Source organism: Camelus bactrianus, chromosome 14, assembly GCF_048773025.1.
Source record: "Camelus bactrianus isolate YW-2024 breed Bactrian camel chromosome 14, ASM4877302v1, whole genome shotgun sequence".
In the NCBI taxonomy this organism is placed as follows: Eukaryota; Metazoa; Chordata; class Mammalia; order Artiodactyla; family Camelidae; genus Camelus; species Camelus bactrianus.
In genome coordinates this window covers 19098297-19112019 of record NC_133552.1, presented here as the reverse complement: position 1 = coordinate 19112019, position 13723 = coordinate 19098297, and the positions used below count along the sequence as shown (strand labels likewise).

At 38.9% G+C, this 13723-nt stretch overlaps 1 protein-coding gene across 10 annotated transcripts in view; it reads right to left on the bottom strand.

The window, feature by feature from the left end:
• The window catches only part of CCDC122 (coiled-coil domain containing 122), a 101463-nt gene that overhangs the window by 78760 nt on the left and 8980 nt on the right, over nucleotides 1–13723 (bottom strand). For 5 of the 10 annotated variants that reach the window (XM_045514000.2, XM_074378211.1, XM_045513999.2 and 2 more), the window contains 3 exons: nucleotides 6323–6452; nucleotides 5365–5473; nucleotides 201–299 (listed from right to left, as the gene is read on the bottom strand). The exons of 1 other annotated variant lie outside the window; for it this stretch is intronic. The gene's annotated coding sequence lies outside the window, so the exon portion shown is untranslated. Of the gene's footprint in view, nucleotides 1–200; nucleotides 300–1578; nucleotides 3290–5364; nucleotides 5474–6322; nucleotides 6453–13723 lie in introns of those variants that run through there. 4 more of the 10 variants (XM_045514006.2, XM_045514010.2, XM_074378213.1 and 1 more) reach the window with 4 other exon arrangements.

The window sequence follows — 13723 nt, the reverse complement described above, 5'->3', positions numbered from 1 at the left end:
GGTCTGGATTTTGGTTTACTTCAGTTAGCACAATACTGAATACTAATATTTTGTTCCTTCAATTTTCCCTCCTTTCCCAATTCCCAAGCTTGAGGGATCCCTTCCACGGAAGCTCAGTATTGAAAGCCTGTCTTAGTCTTGCGAGTTTCTTAACACCAAAAAGAAGCCCCGTCAGAGCTACACAGATGTTGCTTCCCTACCGTGATGAGGGAGTGTTGGGGCTGAGCTGGGCGTGTTCTTCAGGTAGCTTTCACTACAGAAGCTGTTAGCAAACACTTTTGTTACATCTCTGGTGGTATCTGGAAAATAATGATAAAAAAAAAATCAATCCACTGCAGGCCTAGGTACTCAGAGAATATCTTATTTACAGTGGCCAAATATCCTTAGAGTTTTAGGAGCTGTTCCCACTTGTGTGTGTTTGATATAGAAACAGGGTTTCTCTCTCTGGAGAGGATATTTGTTTACACAAAAGAAAGCTGAGATTTTAGAATGTTTTGTCTATGAACCTATGTGTGCAGGCCTACTAGGAACTGATACATTTTCTTTTCTTATTTTAACATTTTATTATTTTTCTTTTTTCATCATTTTTAAACAGATAAGTGGATGGAAAAACTTATCGGTCCTCTTCCCTTGAATCAGAAGGTAAACATTCTCTCATCACAGGATATGTTATTTGGGAAAGGGTAAATTAAAGAGTTAGAGCAATTTGAGGTGGGAACACTCAGCCTATTTCTCTGCCAGTAATGGTGGACATTACTTCATGACTATGTTTGAAATTTTCCTCAGCCTGCTTTTAAGGGCTGGACTTGATCAATTCAAGCATTTCCATGACACCAATTTGAATTTCCTCCATCTGAATTTCACACAGTTGCTTCTAGCTAGAAGGAAATTTGTTTGGCTCTTTATAAAAAATGTTGAAAAGTCAAAAGTTTCCAAGATCATTTCTATTTTTTTCTTTCTTTTGGTAAAACTAAACTGCTTCAAAATTGCCCAATTAAGTAATTATATCCTTCATTATTCTTATGGTTTGCAGGATTATGGTTATAAAAACATTAAATACAGGAAACTTATGTAACTTGTACTAACATCTTTTAGAAATTAGATCCTTTCTTCTTTAAAAATCCTGCCACTTTTCTCTTCCATAGAGATTGAGTCACATGTTTACCCTTTTTGTTTTAAGGCAGATTATTCCATTTCTTTCAATCATGACATCCTTTATTATACATATGACTCAGCTAAGAATTCTTATGACTTGTTTTTTTTTTTTTACATCTCTCTCTTCCCTTTATTTTGGGGAATTGAGTTGGTACACCAGTGCTTTTCTTCCCTGTGAGGGAGCCTCATTGTTCTTATGGCAAAGGTTCCTAATTTACTTGGACATCTCGAGATATAATTTGTTTTATGGTAGTCAGACTATTCTTTCCTTTGGACCAATGCCTATTCTATGCCTTTCCCTTTCTGTACTTTTTTCTACTCATTGTTCAGATGGTCTTGCTCTTCTAGCTAAAGGAGAATTCAGACATTTTCCAGGTATGATTCAAGCTTCTTTTGTCCTATCATAGGGAAAGCAGAAATTACCTGATGAAGCAATATGTAGAAATGAAAGCTAGAAGTTGTGATGAATGAGCTAATTTTTCAAAGTGCCGTGGTCCTGAGTGCCAGCATCAGACCCAGAGCCCAAGCTCTCCCCTCTGATTTCAGATCCCGAATTAGTTTGTTAGTCCTGTTGTCTCTCTCCATGGACCAGTCTCTGAGGGAGAACAGGGGCTAAGAAAGAGAAGGAACTATTTTACACCATCTGGGACAGATTTAGCCCTGGGAGCTCTATCTCCTCCCTTAGGTTGTTGACAGTCCACTGGCATCCTGAAGGAAAAGCATTAGAATTCTTCACCACTCATCCATTAATTAATTAATCAACATGCACAACTACCTACAGGCCAGGTGCTGGGTTTACAGAGATAAAACAAATAACAGCTTCCATTTATTGAGCAAACTCTTTTCTAGAAATTTAATACCTTCTTTCTAATCCTCACAATCGTCTTTGAAGAGAGGAATTGTTACCTCCATTTTACAGATGTGTAGATGGAGGCTCAGAGAGATGGAGTGACTTGTCCAAAGTTACAAAAATACCTGAAGTGAGCTTTTAACTTGGGTCTAAGTCCCAAGTCACTCTCTTTCTCTTATGTCACATATCCTGCTCGTTAACTCCTACTTCCTTCAATACGACTTGGTCTCTGCCTTTAAAAGATTTACATGTGCACAAAAATTGCATGTTGGATGATTCTGTTTATATAAAATGTTCAGAATAGGCAAACCTATAGAGACAGAAGGTAAATCTACAGTTGCCTAGGGCTGGGTGTAAGAAGGTGGGAAGTGACTGCTAATGGTACAGGATGTCTTTTGGGAGAAATGAAATGTTCTAAAATTATTCATGGTGTTGGTTGTACAACTCCGTAACTATATTAAACATCATTCAGTTGTACACTTTAAATGAGTGAACTGTATGATACGTGAATTAATCTCAATAAAGCTGTTTTTTTTTTTTTTAAATAAGGTTAATAATGTAGTAGACAGATCTATAAATAGCTAACATAACACGAGGCAACATGAAAGCAGATGTGAGTAATGCACTCTGGAAACTCCGGGGAAGGTGCAGTTCTTAAGTCCACGGGGCTGGAAGATGACTTCATGAAGTGGAGCCAGACCTTAGAGCAAAATGAGAATGTTGGTAGGCAGAGGAGAGTGGAGCCTGAGAGGACGGCACGGGCAAAGTCACAGGCATTTCCGAGGGCTGGGTTTTCCTGGGAGAATGGCAAGTCATGGCAAGTCATCCATTTGGAAATAAGTGAAGGGTGAGTGGGGGATAGAGAGGGAAATGAAGTTGGAAAGGAATCCAGCTATACAGAACGATGTGCTAGGGACTAGGCTTTATACACCATGGAGAATCTTCTTCACGGTGGGAGAAAGCACATTTTATTTTTTAATTCTTTTCTATTTAATCGAGCTACAATTGACAAATAAAATTGTGTATATTAAAAGTGTATAATGTGATGATCTGACATAGGTATAACTTGTGAAATGATGACCACAACGAGGTTAATTAACCTCCATCCCTTAGTTACCATTTTTATTTGTGTGTGGTGAGGATGTGTAAGGTCCAGTCTCTTAGGAACTGTACATGACACAGTTCTGTTAACTACAGTCACCATGCTGTATATGAGATCCCCAGAGCTTACTCATCTAGTAACTGAAGGCTTGTGTCCTTTGACCAGCATTTCCCTATTTCCCCCACCTCCCAGTCCCTGGTAACCACCATTCTGGAGCAAGTATATTTAAAATTGGATCTGAGATTCTGTTTTTCTGCATCAGAGATCTAGTTTCAGCAAAACAACGCCATTCATGAAATTAAACTAATGTTGCAAACTTGAGTTTTCTGGAGTTTTTCTTAACATGAATAGTATATAATTGTAAATTTCTTTTCATTTTATAGTTGTATAAGTATTTAAAGTTTCAAATTTATACCTAGTTGTATGCTTTTACTAAAATAAAATAATATAGATTAAAATTTATTTTTTCCTTTAGAGGGAGTTCATAATTTAAGTAAGAGATATTAGTCTAGGAGGTAGAATATTAATCAGTGTCTTCCAAACCTGACCCGGGGGGCCCCATACTGTACCAGCAGACACTCTGGGTATGCTGTGCTACAGAGCTGAGAAGCTGTGCCTAAAATTGCACATGTACAATTATAGGAGAGTCTTTACACAGTCATGAAATAAGAATTTCACAGTATGTTAATGCAAACGTAAGAGTAGGAGAATCTGACCTATTAAATGAAAATTTAGATAGTGGAGCCATTTGCAGTAGTCACTAGGCATGATCACACTGTAGGCTGGAACTTTGCTATGGATTTTATTTGATGATCTCAAGCGTTCTGTAGAGTAATGTTGCTCTGATCACTGCTGTGGATAGCATGAGGGAGAATGGCCCAATATCTAGCAACTTCTTCCCCGTCCATTCTCTTGACTGAACATTTTGACAGACTCACTTGACAGAAACAAACTGGCTGACCATTTAAACCTTCTGCCAAAAGAAAAAGGAAAAACGAAAAGAAATAGAGCTTCACTGTATCTTAACTAACAGGCAGGCATTGGGAAAGAGTAATCTTTTTTTTCCATCCTTTGTTTTGGAAAGACAACAATTGACGCGCCCTTGACTGCAAACTCAGAGTCCATTTTCTGGTGAAAAAGATATAGGAGCTTTGAAAGTGAAAAAAACAAAGTTTTTTCCCCATCTCCTTCTGTTTCAACTTTACAAACTGTTGCATAAAGATGCCCTTCAAAATGATGCAAAGATCCAAGTTAGCACATTTTGTCAATAAGGATTTGTTAAAATTAAAAAATTTCTACTAACTATACTTTGATGATTTTTTAAAACTTAAATATTAAAACATTAAGAAATTCAAATGTTTGTATGTTCCCTACTGTCAATATTTATATGAAAAGGTCACTGCAAATTCAATAAAGAAGGAGTTAAAAGGAATGGGAGGAAGAGGCATTTTATAATTAATTCAGTTTTTATTAAAAAAATTGTTTATAATCAGTACTTATTTCACTTGTTTCCCTTACTTTTATTAGTTTATCCAACTCCCTCCTTAATTTATAGAAATAATGTGTAATTTATAGAACTAATGTTGTATATTGAGTAAGATTTAATAATATTTATTAACCACTTAAAATATGGATGACTTAAACACTTTATATTTTTTCTTCCTAAGATAACAAAGCAATTAAGTTACTATTCTTTTATGTATGACCATTTATAAGAATGATGGAATTGAGTGTGGGCAGTGATGGAGTTGGGTGTGTGCAGGAATAATATCTGCACGCACTCACACTCATCTTCTATATTATCTGTGTATTCTTTGAGGTCACCGGGATCTGTACCAGGGTCTTGTCTTTTCCTTGCCCTCTCCTTACTTCCTATTGTCGTCCTGGCATGCAGCACCCATCTGGAGTTGACACTATATGAATTTAGTGTGAGCTCTGTTTGCATCGATAAACAGATTCATTGTCTCTAACTCCAATTTTGAAAGCAAAGTCAGTGTGCGTGACTTGGCCTGAGTGCTCCTGTCATTGGTGAAATCGTCAGGAATTGATACAATGTGTGGGCATTCCTTTCTGGCAGAAAAGCAGAAGCAGAGATTCCTCAATCTCTCAGAACAATAATAATCTTCCTTTTTCTTCTAGGACTCACAGTTTGACCCTTCCCTCTCCTTTTGATCACATAAGACCTCAAATTGCCTTACCAACACATTCATATTAAACTCTTGCCCAGTTAGGAAGTGGAATGATCATTTCTACTTACTGAGACTGAAAAACAGGAAGTGAAACAATTCTTGTGGTCATCGAGCAAATTAACCTGGGAGCCAGGAATGGTCCTCAGTAGAACTACAGAACACTCAGCAGCTTAATAGCTAATGGAAGCAAAAGGAACATGTATAATTATTATCCTTTCAATGAAGAGTTTCAGTGAAATTTTCTGTCTTACACCCATGCTCATCATGCACTTACATCTACAAGTACTAGGCTGTATCTGAGTCTTCCCCAGGGACATTTATGCATCCTAAGACATCTATCTTACTCTAACTTACATTCCTTTCTGTGTTTGAAAAGCTACCCAATGAGATTGTAAATGATGTCTTAACTTTTTGTACCTTCTGTAACTTTAATATCTGTTCTTAGCAAGGATTCCAAAAATAAAAATTAAGCTGAATTGAATTTAGGCAACAGGACAAAATGGACCCAGCTAATCCATTCTAAAATATTGTAGTAATCTACCCAAAGGATAAAAATAGGAAAAAAAAAACATTAACATGGGGCCTTAGGATACTCTGACATATGTGAAAGCAGTTCCTGAAATGTGGCAATTGGTGGTACTAGTGAGTTGGGAAGGTAGATATGCCAATTACAGGGTGAGGAGGTGAACAGTAAGTACATCTGAGAATTAAGAGCAGTGATACAAGCTGAGCTCCTATGTCCTGACATAGCTGTTAGATGTTGGCCATCAGGCGGATCCACCTGAGGGTCCGGGAAACATTGTGAACAAGTCTGGCCAGATCACACACAGTATGAGTTAGGAAATAGCAGAACTCACAAAGCAAGAATGTTTCTGTCTCTTTCGTAGGCATCTAAAAATGGAATTAGCTACCAATGAGAAAGAAAGAAGCAACCAGATTCCTCAAGAGTAGGAGGAAAGGTTTAGATTCCTCTTTTCTTTTTTTTTTCTTACGGATTTTTTCTATGGTTAGCAAAACTACGCTCACCCATCCTTTGGTGTTGACAGCATAGTATCCCACGGTATCTGCCGGGTAGCCCTTGACCTGTAAATCATCCACCTTCTTTCATCCTTGTTGCAACTGGAAGGCTCCTTGTGGGGCAGCATCCTTCTTGAAGCTGAAAATAATTGCTTATCTTTATAAAGGCTGAGAGAGGCCTGAGGGAGGGAATACCAGAAATAGAGAATGGTGGCAGTGGGGAAAAGGAAGCGTGATTAGAGTGGGGAAGGGGAGAGCTTTCAGCTTAGAGGCACATGGACCAGTCTGCAAAGTAACCTTTTCCTCAAAAATTCAATTGAAAGCATTCACAAGTCTGCCCATCCAGCCCTGCTGGCTGGTCATCTTGGCAGCAAAGATCAAAGATGATGACAAAGCCATGTGAATCCTGGGTAGAAAGACATTCCCATGATGTGCCCCATGGGACTTTCTGCCTTCCAGCTGACAGCATCATCTGTTTCAAAAAAAAAAAAAAAAAAAAAAAAATTTGTGCTTCCAATCTGACTGAAGCTGAGAAATTTTCCTGACAGGGGTGGAAGCTGTAGCACACATGGCCTGTTAGATTTGCATTCTTTGTTTGGTGGGACACAAAGTCACTACTCTATCAACAGATCGAAATAGTGAGAATATTCTCTCTCTCAGATTTTCATACGCACAACCACTCCACCCCCCACACGTGTGCATGCAGACACACATACCCACCTTACCACTTTAGGATTAGGGCTTTTTTTTTTCTTTTATAGTTATAGATGGAATCAATCAGTCGGTTTCTCTGTGTGTGTGTTTCTCTCTCTCTTTGTCTAGTATTTCCTAGACTCATGGCTAACTTTCCCTCCAGATTGGGTGGTTTTAAATTCAGGACAATCTTGATAGAATAAAGACTTTTTACCATTAAGGCTATTCGAAAACATGTGCTACCAGCCCTACAAGAAATATCAAAAGGTCATTCCAAACAGTTTTTTTGAGTGGGGTTTAACTGCTGAAATAAGTGAAATAAGTGACAATTTCTCACAATGGCTAATTTGAAGGGGACAAGAGGCACCTGGAAATAGTTTGGTGCATTTGGTAAAAACATAACAGCCTCCTTCTTTTATGGCAGCTTGTGTCATGGGTTTCTTCCTAGCATGGAGATGTTGCCAAGGCAATAGCTTAACAATCTTCTACATGGCTGCTTTTCACATTAATTCACATGGGCTTCACGGATGTTAATCTTTATAACACACCTAGGCAGCCCAGAAGGGTAGACTGTATTTTTTCAGTCTGTTTTTCATGGAGGGAAAGAACAAAAGGAGACGTTTCTGGTCTCCTCTCCCCATTCCAGGACACACCATCAGTCACCAGCCTGTGGGTTTTGAAATGGCCTTAGGACCTCAGGCCAGGATTGTAGGGAAAAGTTCAGGGGATCTAAAGGGAAAGAATGCAACAAACCCAATCAAGGACATAGCTGATGGTCAGAGCTGGAAGGTCTGCTACTGAGACTGTGTGGAAGCCAGGAGGCAGAAGCCCAAAAGGAACCAGAGCCAAAAGTCACAGTTGGCCAAGCTCTGAGCCAAAGCACAAGACAGGAACCAAAGAAGCAGTCAACACCCAGCAAGAATGTCCAGCGTCAGCATCCAGAGAGTGCCCCCATGACCTCCCCTGGTACAGCTCCCTCCCCTGACTTGGGCAGCTCCTTTGGAAAGCAGCCATTGCCGCTGGGCTTGGGGGTGTGACTACCTTAGAGCCAGGATGAGCTGTTTTCAGTTTTTACTGGTTCTACACTACGTAGAGACAATAAAAACAAGCTCTTCGTACCCAGGATGTCTCTGGAGTCATAAAGCTCACCAAAGTATCATGGAGGCAGGGCTTGGACTAGGGTGGACAATGAGGTGCCTGTGTGCCAAACTTTTCTTTTTTAATTTTGTTTTTTATTGAAGTGTAGTTGATTTATGATGTTAGTTTCAGATGTACAGTAACAAGATTCAATTATACATACACATATTTTTTTTCAGACTCTTTTCCATTATATGTTATTATAAGAAACTGAATACAGTTCCCTATGCTATACAGTAGATCCTTGTTATTTATCTATTTTTATATACTGTGTCTGTTAATCCCAAACTCCTAATTTATCTCTCCCCTGCCCTTTTCCCTTCGGTAACCATAGTTTGTTTTCTGTGTCTGTGAGTCTATTTTTGATTTGTAAATGAGATTTGTATCATTTTTTTTAGATCCCACATATAAGTGATATCATATGATATTTGTCTTTCTCTGTCTGACTTACTTCACATAATACAATAATCTCTAGGTCCATCCACATTCCTGCAAATGGCATTCTTTCATTCTTTTTTTATAGCCGAGTAGTATTCCATTGTGTATATATACCACAGCTTCTTTATCCAGTCATCTCTTGATGGACATATAGGTTGTTCCATGTCTTGGCTGTTGTAAACAGTGCTGCTATGAACACTGGGGTGCATGTGTCTTTTCAAAGTAGAGTTTTCTCTGGATATATGCCCAGGAGTGGGGTTGTTGGATCATATGGTAAGTCTATTTTTAGTTTTTTAAGGAACTTCCATATCTTCATACTGGCTACAACAATTTACATTCCCAACAACAGTGTAGGAGGGTTCCTTTTCCCCCACACTCCTAGGATGCCAAACTCAAGGAGGCATTCACTCTTTGGGTCAAATGCAGGTCTCAGAGGCTCAGAGAGGGGAAGGGTGCCTCTCTCAAGGCCAGGCAGCACTGGCCCTGACACCCAATAGCCTCTATTTTCCTTTGATCTTAGGTCATGAATCCACTCTGAATCAGTCTGTGGAGCCCACGGTGTTTCTTGAAACAAAATTCATGATTAATATTTAGCTACTCCCTGGCATTTAATAATGTAGGATGGATGAAAATAAACTCCTGAATTAATGTAACAGAAAAATGTTGGTTAACACCATAATAAAGACTTTTTTTCTTATCCTTTTGCTGGCCAGAGAGTTCTAAGTACTTTCCCAAGAGTGTTTGCTTCAAAAAGAACAGAGAGAAAGTTACTGAGAGATCCCAGAAAATGTTTACTGAATGAAGAAATAATGAATTAGAACTGGTGACAGAGAGAATGGGACTCACATGAACCCCATGAAAATATTCAGTATCTCCATTTTAGTTCCATCTGGTGATGAACAAGCTTGGCTTATGCTATGTACTAATTTTTTCATGAGTTACCTATATTAAGGGCCCACAAGCTTTTCCGCTGAAACTTCTCATTTAAATCACTTTAGTTGACTCTGATCCCAACCAGGTAAGATGTTAGGGAAAGAATAAGTACAATAGAAATAGTAAAAAACTTTATCCAAGAAGGCTTATTTAAGGTTAATTTTGATTTGGGCTGGTTGTGAAGAGCTCCCCGAATCCATATTCTAAATCTAAGTAGGGATGTCTTCAATTTTCCATTCAAAAGTGATTTTCCTTCTTTCTTTTTTTCTCACTGGGCTCTGCAGGTTGGGCTGTATTCTCTCTGCTTCTGAGGCTCCATCTCCAGGATTTATAGTTGCTGACAACGTGCTTCAATAATTCACAAGGAATGGGACTCGTTTTATGTTCTCCCTTTTCTCAGTTGGCTCAGTGATGCAGACAGATTAAAAACATGCTTTTTGTCAGTGAAATTAGTCGAGAGGAATCAGAGACATCTTAGGAGGAGTAATACTGAAAGAGTTACTGCTACTGAACCTTTTTCCCACCAATGCACAACTGGATAAAACCAGAAACACACCAGGATCTGCCCTGCACCCTTGAATCTTGCTCTCCTGGTGACTGTACTGAAGTTAAGACTTTCCTGTCCAGCCTCCAAAATGTGGAGTTTATTTATACTCTCCGTTGAATGTACTGGCTCTCAAGGTTTAAGGAAGGGAAATCTAAGGATAAAATGAAATTCTAAATTCACTCACTCAGCTTATAACCTGGTCATTTGTTTGCTAATTATCTTAGGAAGATGTTTAAATAGCAACTATTATGCATTGTTGCCACAACTGTCTTCAAAAGAAGATGCATTTTATTTCTGCGTAGCCTCAGACAACAGGGCAGGAAAGAGAAGGCCGCCCGGCCATGACGTTCACTCCTTAGTGTCCAGGAGAAAAAGCCTCCTGGGGACATGCCATTGTTCATGGGTCTTTAATATTAGATGTCACAGGTTCTATGTCAGGCTCAAATCCCCAACCGGCCTCATCCCAGAGGAGGCTGGAGCCTGTCAGGGCTTTCCGTGTCCTGACTTTGTTGATCAGTTCTGCTCACTGAAGTTCAGCAGCCAACTCCTCTCCCTGAGCAAACAAGACTGTGGCTTGAAGGCATCATAAACCGGGATTTCCACGGCCAATTTCAATACTCGGTTCCTCTCTGAAGCCAAAAACCAGACTCACCCAGAAGGTGGACACACTCCTCCAGATAAAGAATATATTTATTTAGGTTCATACAGAAACCAAAGAAGAACAGGGTGGATGAGAAAATCCTACACTGTCCCTTGCAACTGAGCCGAGAGCCATTCTGAAGCCTGGCTGGCCACTTCAGTGGGCTGTGTACCCGTATCACGCCCTTTCAGACTTTGGCATGCCTTGCGTTTATCAGTTTGATTTCAGCATTAGTGGTTTCATAAATTTTTCTTCCTTGTATTTTCCATGTATCTCATATCATTATTTAAAGTGTATTTTGGATAGACTGGTCCTAGCAAATGACTAAAAAAATTATGCTTTCGAACAGTATATTTACAATAGAATATTGCAAGCTTTGCTGTCTGGAAATCAGCTGACATCCGATATGTCCTTATATATCTATATATGTAAATGTACATAGGTGTACAGATAGTTCTAGACATAAATATTAACTATATTTACATGCAGTTTTCTTTGGGTAACTCTATACAAAATTTAACCTCAGTTTCACTTGGCTTTTGGCAATAAATTGGCATCTAGTTTTTTTATCCAATTGGCAAATGCACATAATTACTAAATGAGTTTAAAGAATATAATTTTTCCTTTTGTTTTCTTTAAAATGCAATTTGAGATTGGAGTAAAACAGAATGAATATCAGTGAAGGCCGAGAACCTTCCATAAATTTTAATATGCCAAGCCTTTGGTCCCTGGAACCATAGCCCAGAGGCCTACACTGATCCAGAAATTCCAGTCATCAAAATATGGGTTTTTTTTTCTTACTCCTCCATCATATTCTGGAGCTTGTGGAAGTCCTAAAATGGTTGCCAATTCACTCTTACAACTTTCACCAGGCTGAAGGAAGAACTGACTCCAAAATGTGTTCTATGACAATGACCCTGTCCCAGCCCTCGCCTCACAAAGGTGAGTCCTCCTGGTGTTAAAACTGTCATGGCTCCAGATACAAGTGATGAGCTCTTGGGCTTCACCTTAGGGGCTGCTGGGGGCAACTAGCTCCCCCAGGGATATGCCACACAGACACCAAAATACTCCAATCCAATTCATCTTTTTTCATACCAATACTGCTTTGTAGTCATTTCTGTAATGGTGGGCAAACTTAGTCTCAAGGTTATTGTCTTTCCTTCCTTCCTCTCTCTTTCTGTCTCTCTTTTCCTTTCCCTCAGTTCCTTCCTCCCCCCCTCCCTGAATGACTAGCAGGGGTTGAAAGAGGAATTGAGAAGAATAGTGAGTTATAAGACCACCCCATAAAGAGATGGGGTATTTTGGATGATGGTGGTGATGGTGAAGTATGGTTGATTTTTGCTATTTATTTCAGAGGTGTATCTAAAAGAACTTGTGATGGGCTACGTACAGGACAATGAAAAAAGAATAATTAAAGATGACCTCCAGAGTAGGCCTGAGCAACTGGGGCCATGACACTAATCAGGATATGAAAGAGTAGCAGAGGAGTATGTTAGAAAGAGGAAATCTAAAGCAACCTAAGGATGGGGTACAAAGTTCTGAGAGAAATGGAACAGATTCAAAGTTTAGATTATCTAATTAACTAGGGAATTCAACTTGGTCCATCTTTTCCATCCCTCTCTGCCTCAGATTCTTAGTTTCATATTCTTTCCTAGGCAGCTATGAGGTTTGGCAGACTTCAGTCTATAATTTTCTACAAACTGGCTTAAATTTCTCAGAGATTTTGCATTTTCAGCAGCCTCCCAGGTGACATTGATGCTGCGGTCTGAGGACATTTTGAGTAACAAGGTTCCAGTCAGACAGACCCAGCTTTGAATTATTTCCTAGCCAATTGTTCGTTGTATAATATTGGACAAGTTTAAATCATCTCAGAGCTTTAGTTTCTTGTAAAAATAGGCACAATATATCTACCTTATAAAGTTACTGAGAAAATGAAATGATGTCATGTCTCTAGAGCATAAAGCAAGGAACCCAGCTCCTTACTCACAACAGGGCTCACTAATTTAGTCTTCCTCCCACTGTGTCTCAAAAAGGCTGTGTATTTATAGCTTGTATCAGAATTTTTAAAAAATCACTGTGAGACCATTGACATTCAGAAAATTAATGTACAGTTTTGACTATTGTTGAGTAACTCCAATGGTCCACATAATGTAGTCATTTGAATTTTGCTGAGGTACACATTGGAGTGCTATACACTGAGGGGAGGCTCACTGGCAGGAGGGTGTCACTTTCCTGAAGCCAAGTATTCAGTGCCAAGCATCCTCATCTCAGCCTGACTTTACAGTTCTGAGCTCATTTTCCTGTCCACGCACATTTTATAAAGCAAGAAAATCTCTGTATTTCGTGGAAAATGCCCCTGTTAAACAAAGGAACAAAGAGAAAAAAACCAAACAAATCCAACCAACCAGTGAAGAGTGTTGGCATGGAAGTGAAGAGAAAGTTAAGAAATCTAAGAAATAGATGATGCTTATACAGCAAAATAGGAGTTTGGGATAAATTTTGGAGAGGGAATGCCACATTGGCAGTGGCTTAAATCCATGATATGAATGCTTTTACCATTTGCTCCATGAAGAAATAAGGAAAGGCCATTCTCAAACTATTTCAATAAATTTTCCAGACAGAAATCATATTACTTGCTTTATAAATGAGTCTACTCCTCTATTTATAGAATTATAAAGGTCTTAAGGGTTCAATTAAAAGTTTTTAATGATACTTGACTGAAATTTATGGGAGAAATTCTATGCTATAATGGTATCTGTGATTTGGTGAATTTGTAAATTGTAAAGTGGACATTATTAACCATTGGATTGGTAATTGCATTGTAAAGAGAGAATTGGCATCTTTAACTTCCTGATTTACAATAAGGCCATGGCATTTGTCAATAGATATTCAACACCATATATACAGGCTGCATGCTACAAAGTATAGGGACAAATAAGACATGGGTCCTACCCTCTTTTGAGGAAGGGAAAACACTGGTTCCACGATGCAAATATAATCTTGAAAATTGGGAGAGTAAATT